A 16,686-nucleotide genomic window follows, 5' to 3' on the forward strand; every position below is an offset into this window, starting at 1 on the left:
GTTCTGCTAAGATATTCCAATTCCTATAAAAATCACAGGAGATCATCTATTTTTTTTGTACAAAGTGACAAAATGACATGATTGTCTAAATTATCCAAAAACTTACCTAATTCTATCCCTGATTCCTATTTGTTTTTCCATTGGGATCAATATAAAAAAGCTTTTTATCTTGTTTTAATAATCGTACTTTCCTCATGGCAGCCTTATGGAGGCAAAATTGTGGTTATAAAAATTTTTGTCAAAATAACCCAGTTAGGAGTCACTGTCATTGTGAGAGCTAATCATGAAAAGAGAAATTGAGTTTTATTTCTTACATTGTTGTAAGTCTGCAGTCTTTTTTCTCCAAGTTTCTTAAGTTCTCCTCCCATTGATCTGTGACTCTCCTATTTAGCCTCAGATACTCCAAATTCAGTCTTTCTTAAATTTCAGAAATATACTGAATCTGTTCGATGGATAAAAGTACTCTTTGAGGCTTTCTGGTGTTAACAAATTATTTTTATCATTATGCTTGTAAAATATGTATAAACATAAAACTATAAACTCCTTATGCTTGGTGCTTTAATTCTAATACCAAAAATATTTAGCAGTATATACAACAGAATTATAAAAGCAATACAATTCAAATTAGCAACATTAGTTTAGTGTGATAGAGATGTTATTATACTGTAACTAAATGCAAACACACCATAATTGCTTCAGTGTAGGTTTATTATCTTAGTTCAGAATGTTTATACTATCTTTTGACAACTAATGAGCCAAATGTTCCAAGACTTTTCTCTATTAAAATTGTAAGAAAATCTTCAACTATGCAGTGCGCTATGTTGTTATTTGGCACTTAGCTGATCTGAAATGCATCATTTATTTATTAAGTTTTTCCTCTATTCAGTTTAAACACTTTCTTTGACACCAATGGACTGGATTTATTCTCCCTCAGGACAATCTTGGTCTCCAGAGGACACTTCACAACACTGGAAGACATTCTGATTGCCACAGTTGGGAGGAGGGGGTACATGTGTCTAGTAGGTAGGAGACAGGGATTCTGAGAAGCATCCTACACTGCAAAGGACAGATCTCCACAATAGTCATCTGATCCACAATGGTGATGGTATATAAATTGGGAACTCCAGCTAAGGGAAATACCAACTGCTATCACATTTTATTTTAGTACAATTTAGTGGCTATTAGTGGTCCCCTGAATGACCCATTTCTTTTATTAAGATATTTAGTTGAAATTCTAAAAGCAACTTTAAAACAGGATTCTGTTTTGGAAAAATATCTGAGCTCTATCAGACACAAAAATTTAAACCCAAAGAACCCTAGTAAGAGCTATAATTTTGAAGACGTTTATGTCCCTATGTAATGTTATAAAATTCCCACCAGGTCCTTGGATTTCTGATTCTGGACCTAATTTTTTTTTAATTTACTCCAAAAATGTGACAGTATGTATATATTTGTAGAATGCCTCTAGATTGAATCACCATCAGAAAATATTTGCTTATCACTTAATCCACTACAATACAAAAGAAATGTAATACTTACTACAGACTCCGTGCTGTGCTACAATCTAAGACCAGGATGTACACTCCCACAAAGGGACAGTGTCATGAGAAAGTTTGTAAACTAGAATTTTATAGTAGTCTAAATGATATAATGGTTAAAAACTCTAATACTAGCTTCAGTTTACCAAAAAAAAAAAAAAAAAAAAAACCCACATTTAATATTGGTTACCAGTGGCTAGGAAGGGTGGAGGGAGTGGAGGATGGAGAGAGGCTGCTTAAAAGGTACAGGGGTGCAGTTGAATAGGAGGAATAACTTCCTATGTTCTCTAGCACAGTGGGGTAACTTTGGTTGACAACAATTAATTACATATTTCACTACAGCTATCAGAGATGATTTTAAAATGTAATTTATTTTTATTTTTACCCCTTTTTTGTTGTGCTGGGGGTACACTGTGGCATTTATAAAAGTTCTTACAATATATCATAATTGAATTCACTCCTCCATCATTCTTCTTTATCCCCCTCTTCCCACATTCCTGGAACAGTTTCAACAATTCTCATTTTTCCATTTTCATGCATGAGTGCCTAATATTGGCACCATATTCATCTTCCTATACTCTCTGCCCACATCCTCCCTGCTCCCACTGATACAACCCCCCAGGGCAGGACCTGTTCTGCCTTCCTGTTCTGTTCTCAATACAAAGAAATGATACAGGCTTGAGGTGATGGATATCCCTAATCTTATCAGTGCACACAGTATACATTTATTGAAATAGCATACTATATGCGTAAATATGTACAATTGTTATGGGTCAATTAAAAATTTAAAAGTGAAAAAGCAATTACTGATCACACGTTAAGTGCCATAATTCTCATGATTTTCGATCTCAGGTCACATTCAATGTGCATATTTCTTCACTATTGGTTTAATGTGCTCCAGTCAGAATCCCTGGGAAGTAAACGACTAAAGAGAATAAAGAAACAAGAATACCTCTAAAGCCAAAATTTTGTTTACTGCATCAAAAACCTAAGTGTCAAAATAAATTGCAGTTTCTCTCCATAAGTTTGAGTTCCTTTTCAACATCTTTTGACCAGCTGCCAAAAATTGTGGATAATCTTTACCCTTCTCTAACAAGCTGGCCTAGAATCAAGAAGGTTTCATTTGACTTCTGATTCCCCTGTAAATTAGTAATGTGATTGTAAAGAAGTTATCTCTCCCCCTATAGCCCAGACGCTCATTTGTACAATAGAGATAACAATAATGTCCTAATATCTTTTTGATGGCTAAATGAGGTTTTATGAGGAGAGCACAGAACAATATTTAGCACTTGACAAGCTCTCAGTACTAGTTATAATTATTTCTTTGTTTGAGCTGTTATGTGAGATTACAGAAACAGCAAATTATCATTAAAACCTTATTTTAAAAACACAATTGAATATTTGGAATGTACAGAATTATTGTGCTCAGAGTAAACAATTCTCTTTTTTTCACTTATATATTTCAGTGAAATCTTTAACTGTGCACAAATACTCAAAAAGAAAATAAAAATAATAAAAGCAAAAAATAGATTCTCTTACTTCTGTTTATTATTTCTAATTCAACTATTTTTTTTATTAATTCAAACAAAGAAACAGTGCTGGGCATCTCTTATGGTCCAGAGCAGATGTAGTATAATGTGCAGGTTCGAAGACAAATACAACAGGGGCTCTGTCTTTGAGAAGTTAATAATCAAAAAGTAAATTGATTTGGGCGCACAAGAAAATGGCACAAAATTTCTTTTTTTCCCACTACTTGCAATTTAATAGATCCAAGTAGTTTGCTATATTTTCTAACTTCATAAACATATTCAACCCAAAAATATTTCACTAATCCCATCAGACCTATCTTGAACACTTCTTATCTGAATTGCTTCTTAATGTGTCCTATATAGAGAATAAACTTAATTTCAAATTCAGAATGAAAGTTCAGGATAAAAATTACAATTTCAAAATACACATGCTAATAAGTTTGATAGCAAAAATTATAAAATGATCTACCTTTATATTTCCCCATGAAATATAAGCATAAATATTCTATGGTGCTTTAATATTTTGTGTTGAACCATCAATGATTCCTTTTATTTCAGTGCTTCATATTCATACATGTATAGAAAGCACACCAATCATATCCACGCTCTTTACCCTCTTCACTTACTCTCCTCCTCCCACTTGGGCTCTCCCCTTAACGTAACCTGTTTTACATTCCTGTGCTTCGTTGTTTAAGTGTTTATTTGTTGTTCAGTGGGGATTTTGCTGTGTCAATTTACCTGTAACTATATTGTGTTTAAATAAATTTAACCTCTTCCACTGCTCTTCCTCTCCCTTTCCCCCATACTCTGTATTACTTAACAGTTTTCAGTGTGTTTCCTGTGTTTTGTTCCTACACAGATGTGATGTATTTCACTCTCTATCATTCTTTTCTTATCTTCCTCCTCCCTTAGTCTCCTTTAACAGTCCCGCTTTTGGAAACATGTTCTGTATAAATTTATATGCATTTTTGGTTATGGTTGTATTTGTATTGAGTCTATTTCCCACATATGAGTGAAAACATGTGGCCTTCGGCTTTCTAAACCTGGTTAACTTCACTTAAGGTGATGTTCTCCAGTTCCATATATTTATTTGTGAATGGCAAAATTTCATATTTCTTTGTGGTTGAATAAAATTCCATTACATATAAATACTACATCTCATTAATCCATTCATCAGTTGTAGGGCATCTGGGCTGTTTTCATACCTTGACTTTTGTGAATAATGCTGCAATAAACATGGGTATGCAAGTGTCTTTATTGTAAATTGACATTCCTTTGACACCATTCCTAGGAGTGGTATTGCTGAATCATACGGCAATTCTATTTTTATTTTTTTGAGGAGCTTCCATATTGCTTTCCATAGTGGGTTGTAGTAATTTACATTTCCACCAAAAGCATATGAGGATTCCTTTTTCCCCAGATCCTCTCCAGTATCTGTTGTTGTTTGTGTTCTTGATGTTAGCTATTCTAACAGAAGTGAGGTGGAATCTTAATGTGGTTTTGATTTCCATTTCCTGTATGGCCAGGAATGTTGAGCATTTCATGTTTTTTTTGTTGTTGTTGCTGTTGTTGTTGTTTTGCCATTTGTACTTCTTCCTTCAAAAAGCTCTGTTCATTGGGTCATTGGTTCTTTGGGAGTTTAGTTTTATAGCCACTCTATAAATTCTGGTTGTGAATCCCTTATCAGATGTATACTGGCAAAGATTTTCTCCCATTCTGTTGGTTACCTCTTCAGTCTGGTGACCATTTTCTTTGCTGTGCAGAAGCTTTTTGCTTTCATGTACTTTCATTTGTCAATCCTTTCTCTTAGCTGCTGAGCCATTGGAGTTCTTTTTCAGGAAGTTATGCCTATGCCTCTATGTTCCACTGTATTCCCTACTCTTTCCTGTACTAGTTTCAAAGTTTTAGGCCTTAAATTAAGGCCTTTGATCTACTTTGAATTGAAATTTGTAGAGTGAAAGGCAAGGATCTAGTTTCAGTTTTCTACATGCAGGTATCTAGTTTTCCCAGTAACATTCATTGAAGAGACTATCTTTTCTCTATCATATATTTTTGGTGCCATTGTAAAAAGTCAGGTGGCTGTAGCTGTTTGGATTTATGTCGGGGTCTTCTACTCTATTACACTGGACTTCACATGTTTTTGTGTCTGCACCATGCTGTTTTTATTGCTGTGGCTCTGTAGTATAGTTTGAAGGTGATATTGTGGTATCTCCATCATTGCTCTTTTTGCTCAGCATTTTCTTGGCTGTTTGTGGTCTTTGTGCTTCCACATGAACTTTATGGATGATTTTTCAATCTCTGTGATGAATATCATTGGATTTTGATGGGAATTACATTGAACATATAGATTACTTTTGGTAGTATAGCCATTTTTACAATATTAATTCTGCCAATCCATGAGCTTGAGAGAGCTTTCCATCTTCTGTAGTCTTCTTTGATTTATTACTTCAATGGTTATAGTTTTCATTGTAGAGTTCTTTCATTTCTTTTTTTACATTTCCTAGGTCTTTCTTTGAGGCTGTTGTAAATGAAATTATTTTCCTAAATTCTTTCTCATTTTGTTCATTGTTGGTATATAGAAAAGTTACTGATTTTTGTATATGGGTTTTGTATCCTCCTACTTGGCTGAGGGTGTTTATGTTGTCTACTTTTGTGGTAGAGCTTTTAGGGCTTTTAGGTATAAGGTCATGTCATCTGCAAGTAGGGATAATTTGACTTCTTCCTTTCTCATTTCAATTCCTTTTATTTCTTCTTCCTGTCTTATTGCTCTGCCTAGGAATTCCAAAACTATGTTGAGTAAGAGTGGAGAGAGTGTACACCCTTGTCTTATTACTGACTTCAGGGGAAATGGTTTCAGTTTTTCCCCATTTAGTATGATGTTGATTATAGTTTTATTGTATATAGCCTTTATTACATCGAGGTACATTCCATCTATCTCTAGTTCATGAGAACTTTTGTCAAGAAAGGATGTTGTTCCTAATTGTGAATGAAATATGCTAACAGGTACATTGATTCCAGTCTAAGTAATTGTTTGTTTTGGATCTCATCTTACTTCAGCATTGATTCCTAAGTGCTTTGTAATCATCACCTTTTCTAACAAAGCTCTGTCATTATTTAAATAAAAAAAAGAAATGATGTTGTATTTTGTCAAAAGCTTTTTCTGCATCTACTGAGATGTTTTTGCACTTGCTCCCATCTATATGCTGTATTACACATATTAATTTGAACCATCTCTGCATCCCCAAAATGAAATTGACCTGATCATGGTATATGATCATTTTGATGTGTTGCTGAATTTGGTCACAAAGTTCTTACATATTCCTTTCATAATTCTTCATTCTTTTCTCTATGTATTCATCTGTTTCTTCCATGGTATCTATTTTGTCAAGTCTTGAAATTGTCTTGTACTTGTTGCAGTCTGTAGAACTGATTTTCAGCTGTATTTTTTGACTTAAGAAGCTTTTCATTTCCAGGGTTTCCATTTTTTATTGTTTTGAGACTTTCTTATCTTTATTAAGCTTGCCCTTCACTTCTTATATTGTCTTCTTTATTTTATCTCTGTTTTTTGTATCTTCCTTGATTTCATTCAAATGTTGTATCCTCTTTTTGGTGGTACTGGGATTTGAACTCAGGACATCATGCTTGCTAGGCAGGAGGAGCTCTATCACTTCAGCCATTCCACCAGCCCCTTAAACATTCTTATCATCATACTTTTAAACTCAGAAACTGAGGTTTCATCTCCTCCACTATAGAGGATCATCTATCAGATCCTCTATTGTGTGGTTGTTGATCTTTTGAGGATATTCCCCTGCCTTCTATTCTCCATGCTTCTATTTTGAGATTTGTTCATGTGTTGTCGATTAGTGAATTGGAAGTTTTAGATGTCTGAAATCTTTCCCTTGACTGAATTTTTGGGTACTATTTCTGTTCACTGATCTGGGGGTATAACTTCACAATAACAAATTCACAAGTTCAATGCCAAACCAGTTATTTAAGTGAAATATAAAACCCTTGCCTGTGTCATTTATAAACGAGTGGTGTTTAGGAAATAAAAGTTGTTTGCGCAGAGATTAAAATTCAGGTAGTAACAATAATGGGGGTGAAAGAGGAGATAAGGAAGACGGAGGATGGGGGAAAGGAGAGAAGAGGTTTGAGGCATAGGTAGCTACAGGGCTTTAAGATCTTCATGTGTGAAGAAGTATAATTCAGTTTTTGTGGGGAAGGTTGCTATTGTCAGGGATTACAGAATAATAGAGAGGATGAGAGTAATATAAGAAAGTAGTAGAGTTAACTACTAGTTGAGTGAGTGATACAGAAGAGATAAGAAGAGTGGGGGGTAAAGGAAGAGGAGAAAGAGAAGATAAGGAGGAAAGGAAAAAGAAAAAAGATTAGGAATAAAAGCAAGATAAACAAACGGAAACCTTAACAAAATGGAAAAGTAAAACAGATAGGATAAAAATAATTTTTTAAGTCCAAATTTCTTCTTTGTGGAGAGGATTAGGTTTCCTCTGTGTTCAATAAGTACACTGGCTGCTCCCCTCCAATGTCTAATATCTGGTTCTCAGGTATTAGTCTGAAGTTCTCACATGTCCCCTCTAGGTGTTGTCCACCATGCGAGCCTATGTCCCTTTAGACAGGGGTTTCATCTGAGTCTCTGCCTCTCCTTAGGATAGATATGCTGGCTGACTGGCAATTGGTGGTACTCATCCCCCTCAGTCTGGTTTGGGGACTCCTCTTAGGATGTTTAGCCACAGATTCCTCTTAAGGGGGATCCTGCTTGCCTAGGTAGGTTCTCTGAGGTGGTCAAGAGGGGCTAAGCAGACAGCAGTGGCCAACCTCTTCCACTGGACAAGTCTGGGAGCTATAGCTCAGGCTATATGATTAAAAGCTCCTCTCTGAGAAGGCAGTCAGTTTCAGCTTACACTACTAGGCCTCTCAGAGGTGGTTGAATGAGTTATTATTTCCCACAGGCTTGGCTCATGCTTACCTAGCCAGTATCCCTGCTTCTTTCTTTGTATAGTGATGAGCAATGACTGAATCAGGAGTCATGGTGCACCTCCCCTACCAGGTAGGGTGGGAGATTTCACCAGTTTATTGGGTCAAAAGTTTTCTCCTAGAGGAGTACAATAAGATGTCCTCAAGCTGAGCTGAACTATGCAGTATCCTCCAGGACTGAAAGCAACAAGTTCACCTGAATGGACTGTAAGCATTTCTTTCCAGTATCAGAGGGACTAAGGTCAGCAGGTAGCTGAGAGCACATAGCAGGGACATTTCTATGCATTCTAGAAGTCCCCAGGTTCTCACAGGAATCACAGCCCTGGATGTCAATTTTTAGCACTTCAGATGGTCTTTCATGGACTAAAGGCTACTCTGGTTCAGCCAAAGAAAAGAAAAGAAAAAAAAAACTGGCACATGGTGGCACAGCATGTTACTGGTGGTGCCCAGGCAACCTGGGGCTGTTTTGTACTTTAAAAGGCTTATTTAGAGGTTGATTGTAGATATGGACTATGCATTGGCAACCTCTTATTTACCAAACTAGTCAGACCACCTACCCTTACTGCCATGAACCTAGGGTTATCTTTCAGGCTTATGAGAGCTTGGTGTTCTGGGATTTACCACAATCTGCCATCTTGGGAAAAGCGCAAAAGAAAAAATTCTTTATCCCACTACCTAGTTCACAACCTATCTAAAAAGGTTTTAATGAGCTGCCCATACCCACTGACTATGCAGATTAACAAAGAGCAAAAAATTACAATTTCCATGGTTTTGTGAATCAAGAAATCTCTTTATGAAGTGAGATACTGACTATAGATTTGAGGAAATAATCCCAAGCATCTCTTGTGTGGGTTCATCACACACACACACACACACACACACACACACACACACACACGCGTGCGCGCGCGCATGTATATGCACACGTGCACGCACACACACACAATTGTAAATCTAAAGTATTCAGAGTGCTTTCTCTTTTAATTGTATGTAATGTTCAATAAAATTCTTACTAAAATTTCACTCCAAGATGGCTTCTAGTGAAAATAGGCCCTAGTACAGGGTGAGCAGAACAGAGAATTGAAATTATAAGGGTTACATTTAGAGCTCTCTTGCCACTCGCTTATTTTCCCATAGGTTTCTGAATGAGTCTTGTCCTAAAAATACTCTGTGTGTTCATAGCCCTATGTAGCTTTAGCAATGTGCCTAAGATTTGACAGCTAAAAGCCTCAAAATAAATAGCATTTTGAAGAAGGGAAAGTAATAAAGTAGGTGTGTGTGGAAGGTTAGAGTTAGAAATCAGTGATTATTAAAAGTTAACTAAATGAACAAAAAATTATCAAGTAATTATTCTGTTATACTCTTTGGAGAAATATTTCTTCTTCAGTATTTAAGTCATTGTCCTTGTTCTTGTCACATTTTAATAATAATAATTAATAATATTAAAGTTGGAGAACCCTTGGGAAAAAAGAAAGAAAGAATGTAATATCGTATCATTGATACATGATTAATGAGTGCCCTCATTTTAGTGTCACTTGGTACTGTAACAGATAATCAGTTCTAACTCCTTTAATATACCAATAGCTGTGAAGGAACTGACATCTGTAACCTACAAGCAATCTTACAAATGAGCCTGCTACACTAAAAAGCTAAAACAATTTTGAACCAGAAAAACAAAACTGGACACTTTACACTATCTGATTTCAAAATTAAAGTAATCAAAAGATTATGGGACTGGCATAAAAACAGATACATATGCCAATTGGAAAGAATAATGGGCCCAGAAATAAACCCACATATTATAGATAACTAATTTTAGATAATAGTGTCAAGAATACACAGTGGGGCTCTTGAGTCATCCCAGCATAACCTATGTGACAAGTGCAATTCAGCACAGTCAAGGCCCACCCTGCTGTGTAGAATTGTGAGCCCTTTTTTTCCAATGCCTGAGGAAGTACACCATGGAGAGAAGGTGGTGGGGACTTTAGCCTTTTGGGCAGAAACTGTCTCTCATCATCAATACCTTCTATTCCCACAAGGAAACTTTCCTTCAGGAGTTGATCTCCAATGCTTCTGATGCCATGGCCAAGATTCTCTATGAGAGCGTGACAGTCACTTCCAAGTTGGATAGTGATAAAGAGCTGAAAATTGCCATCATCCTGAACCCCCAGGAATGCACCCTGACTTTGGTGGACAGGGATATATGACCAAGACTGACCTGATAAATACCTTGGGAACCACTGTCAAGTCTGGTATTAAAGCATTTATGGAGGTTCTCCAGGCTGGTTCAGATGTCTCCATGATAGGGCAAGTTGATGTTGGATGTTATTCTACCTATCTGGTGGCACAGAATATGGTGGTGATCACAAAGCACAATGATGATGAACAGTATACCTGGGAGTCTTCTGGTGGGGGATCATTCACTGTTCATCCCAACCATAGTGAGCCTATTGGCTGGGGTACCAAAGTGATCATCCACCTCAAAGATCAGTCAGAATACTTCAGAGGAGAAGCAGGTCAAGGAAGTGGTGAAGAAACACTCACAGCTCATAGGCTATACCATCACCCTCTATTTGGAAAAGGGATGGGAGAAGGAGATCAGTGATGATGAGGCAGAGGAAGAGAAAGGTGAAAAAGAAGAAGGTAAGGATGACTAGGAGAAGCCTCAGACTGAAGATGTGGCCTCAGATGAAGAAGATGACAGTTGTAAGGATAAGAAAAAGAAAACAAGAAGATTGAAGAGAAATATATTGATCAGGAAGAACTGATCAAGACCAAGCCCATTTGGACCAGAAACCCTGATGACATCACTCAAGAAGAATATGGAGAATTCTACAAGAGCCTCACTAATGACTGGAAAGTGAAACACTTCTCTGTAAAAGGTCAGTTGGAATTCAGGGCATTGCTCTTCAGTCCCTGGCAGGCTCACTTTGACCTTTTTGAGAACAAGAAGAACATCAAACTTTATGTCCATCGTGTGTTCATCATAGATAGGTATGATGAATTGATACTACAGTATCTCAACTTTATTCATGTTGTGATTGACTCTGAGGACCTGCCCCTCTAAAAATATTGTGAGAAAGTGCCTTGAGCTATTTTCAAACTGGCAGAAGACAAGGAGAACTACAAGAAATTCTATGAGGCATTCTCTAAGAGTCTAAAGATTAGAATTCATGAGGACTGCACTTATTGGTGACATCTTTCTGAGCTGCTGTGCTATCACACCTCTGAGTCTGGCCTCAGACTGTCAGAGTATGTATCTCACATGAATGAGACTCAGAAGTCTAGCTACTACATCACTAGTGAGAGAAAAGATCAGGTGACTAAGTCTTTGTAGAGTGGGTGCTGAAGTGGGGCTTTAAGTTGGTGTAAATGATGAAACCTATTGACAAGTATTGCATGTGGCCACTCATGGAGTTGGTCTCTGTGACCAAAGAGGACCTGGAGCTGCCTAGGCATGAGGAGGAGAAGAAGATGGAGGAGAGCAAGGCCAAGTTCTAGAACATTTCCAAGTTCATGAAAGAAATCTTGGATAAGAAAGTGATGAATTTCAAAAGCTTGTGTCTTCCCCATTGCATCTATAGTTGGACAGCTAACATGGAGTACATCATGAAGGCCCAGGCACTTTGAAACAACTCTACAATGGGCTACACAATGGACAAAAAGCACCTGGAGATTAAACCTACCACCCCATGTGGAGATGCTGCAGCAGATGGCTGAGGCAGACAAAAATGACAAGGCTGTACAGGACCTGGTGGTGCTCCTGTTTGACACTGTGCTGCTCTCTTCCTGCTTTTCCCTTGAGGACCACCAGACCCACTCCAAAGGAAGATCCAACAATTTGTTGCTTACAGGAGACCCATCTCACCAACAGAAATAAGCATAGGCTTAGGATGAAAAGCTAGAAGAAGAGTTACCAAGCCAATGGTCCCCGAAAAACAGGCAGGAGTAGCAATACTTATCTCTGACAAAGTAGACTTCAAACCTACATTGATCAAATGAGATAAAGAAGGACATTCCATACTAATAAAAGGGAAAATAGACCAAAAGGAAATAATAATCATCAACCTGTATGCACCCAATGTCAACACACCGAATTTCATCAAACAAACCCTGAATGACCTAAAAGCACATATTAACTCCAACACAGTGGTTGTGGGAGACTTTAACACCCCATTATCATCAATAGATAGGTCATCCAAACAAAAATTCAATAAAGAAATCCAAGATCTAAAATATACAATCGATCACATGTACCTATTTGATGACCACAGAATATTTCATTCAACTTCTACACAATATACATTCTTCTCAGCAGGCCATAGAACCTTCTCCAAAATAGATCATATTCTAGGGCACAAAGCAAGCCTCAGCAAATATAAGAAAATAGAAATTATACCGTGTATACTATCTGATCACAGTGCACTAAAAGTAGAACTCAACAACAAAAGTAAAGACAAAAAACATGCAAACAGCTGGAAACTAACTCATTACTTAATGAACAATGGATCATCGATGAAATAAAAGAGGAAATTAAAAAGTTCTTGGAAGTCAATGAAAATGAAAACACAACCTACCGGAACCTATGGGACACAGCAAAGGCAGTCCTGAGAAGTAAGTTTATAGCCATAAGTGCATATATTCAAAAGACTGAAAGATCCCAAATCAATGACCTAATGATACATCTCAAACTTCTAGAAAAACAAGAACAAGCAAATTTCAAAACAAATAGAAGAAGAGAAATAATAAAATGAAGAGCTGAAATCAATGAAATAGAAACCAAAAAAACCATACAAAGAATTAATGAAACAAAAAGTTGGTTCTTTGAAAGAATAAACAAGATCGACAGACCCCTGGCAAACCTGACTAAAATGAGGACAGAAAAAACTCAAATTAGTAAAATCAGGAATGCAAAGGGGGAGATAACAACAAACACCATGGAAGTCCAGGAAATCATCAAAGACTACGTTGAGAACCTATATTCAAATAAATTTGAAAATCTTAAAGAAATGGACAGATTACTAGATACATATGATCATCCAAAACTGGACTAAGAGGAAATTAATCACCTGAACACAAAATGAATTGAAGCAACAATCAAGAGTCTCCCCAAAAAGAAAAGTCCAGGAACTCATGGATTCTCTGCTGAAGTCTATGAGACCTTTAAAGAAGAACTGATACCAACACTCCTTAAAATGTTCCAAGAAATAGAAAGGGAAGGAAAACTGCCTAACACATTTTATGAAGCTAGTATTACACTTATCTCAAAACCAGGCAAAGACACCTCCAAAAAGGAGAACTATAGGCCAATCTCCTTAATGAACACTGATACAAAAATCCTCAACAAAATAATGGCAAACCGAATTCAACAACACATCAAAAAGATTATTCACCACAACCAAGTAGGCTTCACCCCAGGAATGCAGGGGTGGTTCAACATATGAAAATCAATAAACGTAATAAACCACATTAACAGAAGAAAAGACAAAAACCACTTAATCATCTCAATAGATGCAGAAAAAGCCTTTGATAAGATCCAACATCATTTCATGATAAAAGCTCGAAGAAAACTAGAAACAGATGGAAAGTACCTCAACATTATAAAAGCTACATATGACAAACCTACAGCCAGCATTATACTTAATGGAGAAAAACTGAAACCATTCCCTCTAAAATCAGGAACCAGACAAGGATGCCCACTATCTCCACTCCTATTCAACATAGTCCTGGAATTCCTAGCCAGAGCAATTAGGCAAGAAGAAGGAATAAAAGGAATATAAATAGGTAAAGAAACAGTCAAAATATCCCTTTGTGCAGACGACATGATCCTATACCTTAAACACCAAAAAACTCTACTCAGAAGTCTCTAGACATCATCAATAGCTACAGCAAGGTAGCAGGATATAAAATCAACATAGAAAAATCATTAGCATTTCTGTACACTAACAATGAGCAAACTGAAAAAGAATATATGAAAACAATTCCATCTACAATAGCCTCAAAAACAATCAAATACCTAGGTTTAAACCTAAGAAAAGATGTGAATGACCTCTACATGGAAAACTATAAACTTCTGAAGAAAGAGATTAGGAAGACTATAGAAAGTGGAGAGATCTCCCATGTTCATGGATTGCTAGAATCAACATAGTAAAAATGTCTATACTCCCAAAAGTAATCTACATGTTTAATGCAATTCCCATCAAAATTCCAATGATATTCATTAAAGAGATTGAAAAATCTACCGTTAAATTTATATGGAAACACAAAAGGCCACGAATAGCCAAGGCAATACTCAGTCACAAGAATAATGCTGGAGGTATCACGATACCTGACTTCAAACTATATTACAAAGAAATAACGATAAAAACAGCATGGTACTGGCACAAAAACAGACATGAAGACCAGTGGAACAGAATAGAGGACCCAGATATGAAGACACACAACATAACCAACTTGTCTTTGACAAAGGAGCTAAAAATATACGATGGAGAAATAGCAGCCTCTTCAACAAAAACTGCAAGGAAGTTAGCAGTCTGCAAAAAACTGAAACTAGATCCATGTATGTCACCCTATACCAATAGTAAATCAAAATGGATCAAGGATCTTAATATCAGACCACAAACTCTAACGCTGATACAGGAAAGAGTAGGAAATACTCTGGAGTTAGTAGGTATAGGTAAGAACTTTCTCAATGAAACTCCAGCAGCACAGCAACTAAGAGATAACATAGATAAATGGGACCTCATAAAAATAAAAAGCTTCTGTCCATCAAAAGAAATGGTCTCTAAACTGAAGAGAATACCCACAGAGTGGGAGAAAATATTTGCCAGCTACACATCAGACAAAGGACTGATAACCAGAATATATAGGGAACTTAAAAAACTAAATTCTCCAAAAACTAATGAACCAATAAAGAAATGGGCAAGTGAACTAAACAGAACTTTCTCAAAAGAAGAAATTCAAATGGCCAAAAAACACATGAAAAAATACTCACCATCTCTAGCAATAAAGGAAATGCAAATTAAAACCACACTAAGATTCCACCTCACCCCTGTTAGAATAGCCATCATGAGCAACACCACCAACAACAGGTGTTGGCGAGGATGCGGGGAAAAAGGAACCCTCTTACACTGTTGATGGGAATGTAAACTAGTACAACCACTCTGAAAAAAAATTTGGAGGCTACTTAAAAAGCTAAACATTGATCTACCATTTGATCCAGCAATACCACTCTTGGGGATATACCCAAAAGACTGTGACACAGGTTACTCCAGAGGCACCTGCACACCCATGTTTATTGCAGCACTATTCACAATAGCCAAGTTATGGAAACAGCCAAGATGCCCCACCACTGACGAATGGATTAAGAAAATGTGGTATCTATACACAATGGAATTTTATGCAGCCATGAAGAAGAACGAAATGTTATCATTCGCTGGTAAATGGATGGAATTGGAGAACATCATTCTGAGTGAGGTTAGCCTGGCACAAAAGATCAAAAATCGTATGTTCTCCCTCATATGTGGACATTAGATCAAGGGCAAACACAACAAGGGGATTGGACTTTGAGCACACGATAAAAGTGAGAGCACACAAGGGAGGGGTGAGGATAGGTAAGACACCTAAAAAATTAGCTAGCATTTGTTGCCCTCAACGCATAGAAACTAAAGCAGATACCTTAAAAGCAACTGAGGCCAATAGGAAAAGGGGACCGGGAACTAGAGAAAAGGTTAGATCAAAAAGAATTAACCTAGAAGGTAACACACACACACAGGAAATTAATGTGAGTCAACTCCCTGTATAGCTATCCTTATCTCAACCAGCAAAAACCCTTGTTCCTTCCTATTATTGCTTATACTCTCTCTTCAACAAAATTAGAGATAAGGGCAAACTAGTTTCTGCCGGGTATTGAGGGGATGGGAGCAGGGGGGAGAATTGACCCAAGCCTTGTATGCACATGTGAATAATAAAACAATAAAAAAAATTTAAAAGCAGAATTATAATCTGTCAACATCACTTCTGGATATAGGTCCAAAAGAAATGAAATCAGGATCTTGAAGAGGTAACTACACTGCCAAAACATGGAAACCCAAATGTTCATCAACAGATATATATATGTACACATATATATATACTTATTTCTATATATTTCTATATATATATCATGATATATATATATATATCATGGTTAAAAAATGAGAGGAGACTAAGGAGAAAAGAAGAAAAGGATGACTGTGAAAAATATTGGAATACATCACATCTGTATAGGAACAAGACACAACAAAACACATTGAAAACTGTTGAACAATACAGGTATGGGGAAGGGGAAGGAAGAGTAATAGAGGGGGTTTGACTAAAAGTACAATATATTTATAAGTAAAATACAAGGTAAAAGTCCAGGTAAAGTTAAAGGAGCCACTTATTAGAATCATGTAAGGGACCATGTTATACTGGAAAGAGGATGATAAAATGAAGACGGTGAAGGAGGGTGAACATGGTTGAGGTACTTAACGTATGAATATGGACATTAAAATCTGTCAAAGTTATTTTAAGAAGGGGAGTGAAGTAGGAGGGAGAATAATGGAAGAAATGAACTAAGATGGATATAATACATGTATATATGG

The 16,686-nt window shown here is 36.7% G+C and overlaps 1 long non-coding RNA gene and 1 pseudogene across 4 annotated transcripts in view; one reads left to right on the forward strand and one right to left on the reverse strand.

Annotated features, from left to right (window-relative positions):
• Window positions 1–16,686, reverse strand: part of LOC141424113 (uncharacterized) — a 365,978-nt gene that overhangs the window by 272,746 nt on the left and 76,546 nt on the right. The gene's annotated exons all lie outside the window — the stretch shown is intronic.
• On the forward strand, window positions 10,005–11,998 carry LOC109702399 (heat shock protein HSP 90-beta-like; annotated as a pseudogene).

The sequence above is a fragment of the Castor canadensis genome, chromosome 6 (assembly GCF_047511655.1).
Source record: "Castor canadensis chromosome 6, mCasCan1.hap1v2, whole genome shotgun sequence".
NCBI classification, from domain to species: Eukaryota; Metazoa; Chordata; class Mammalia; order Rodentia; family Castoridae; genus Castor; species Castor canadensis.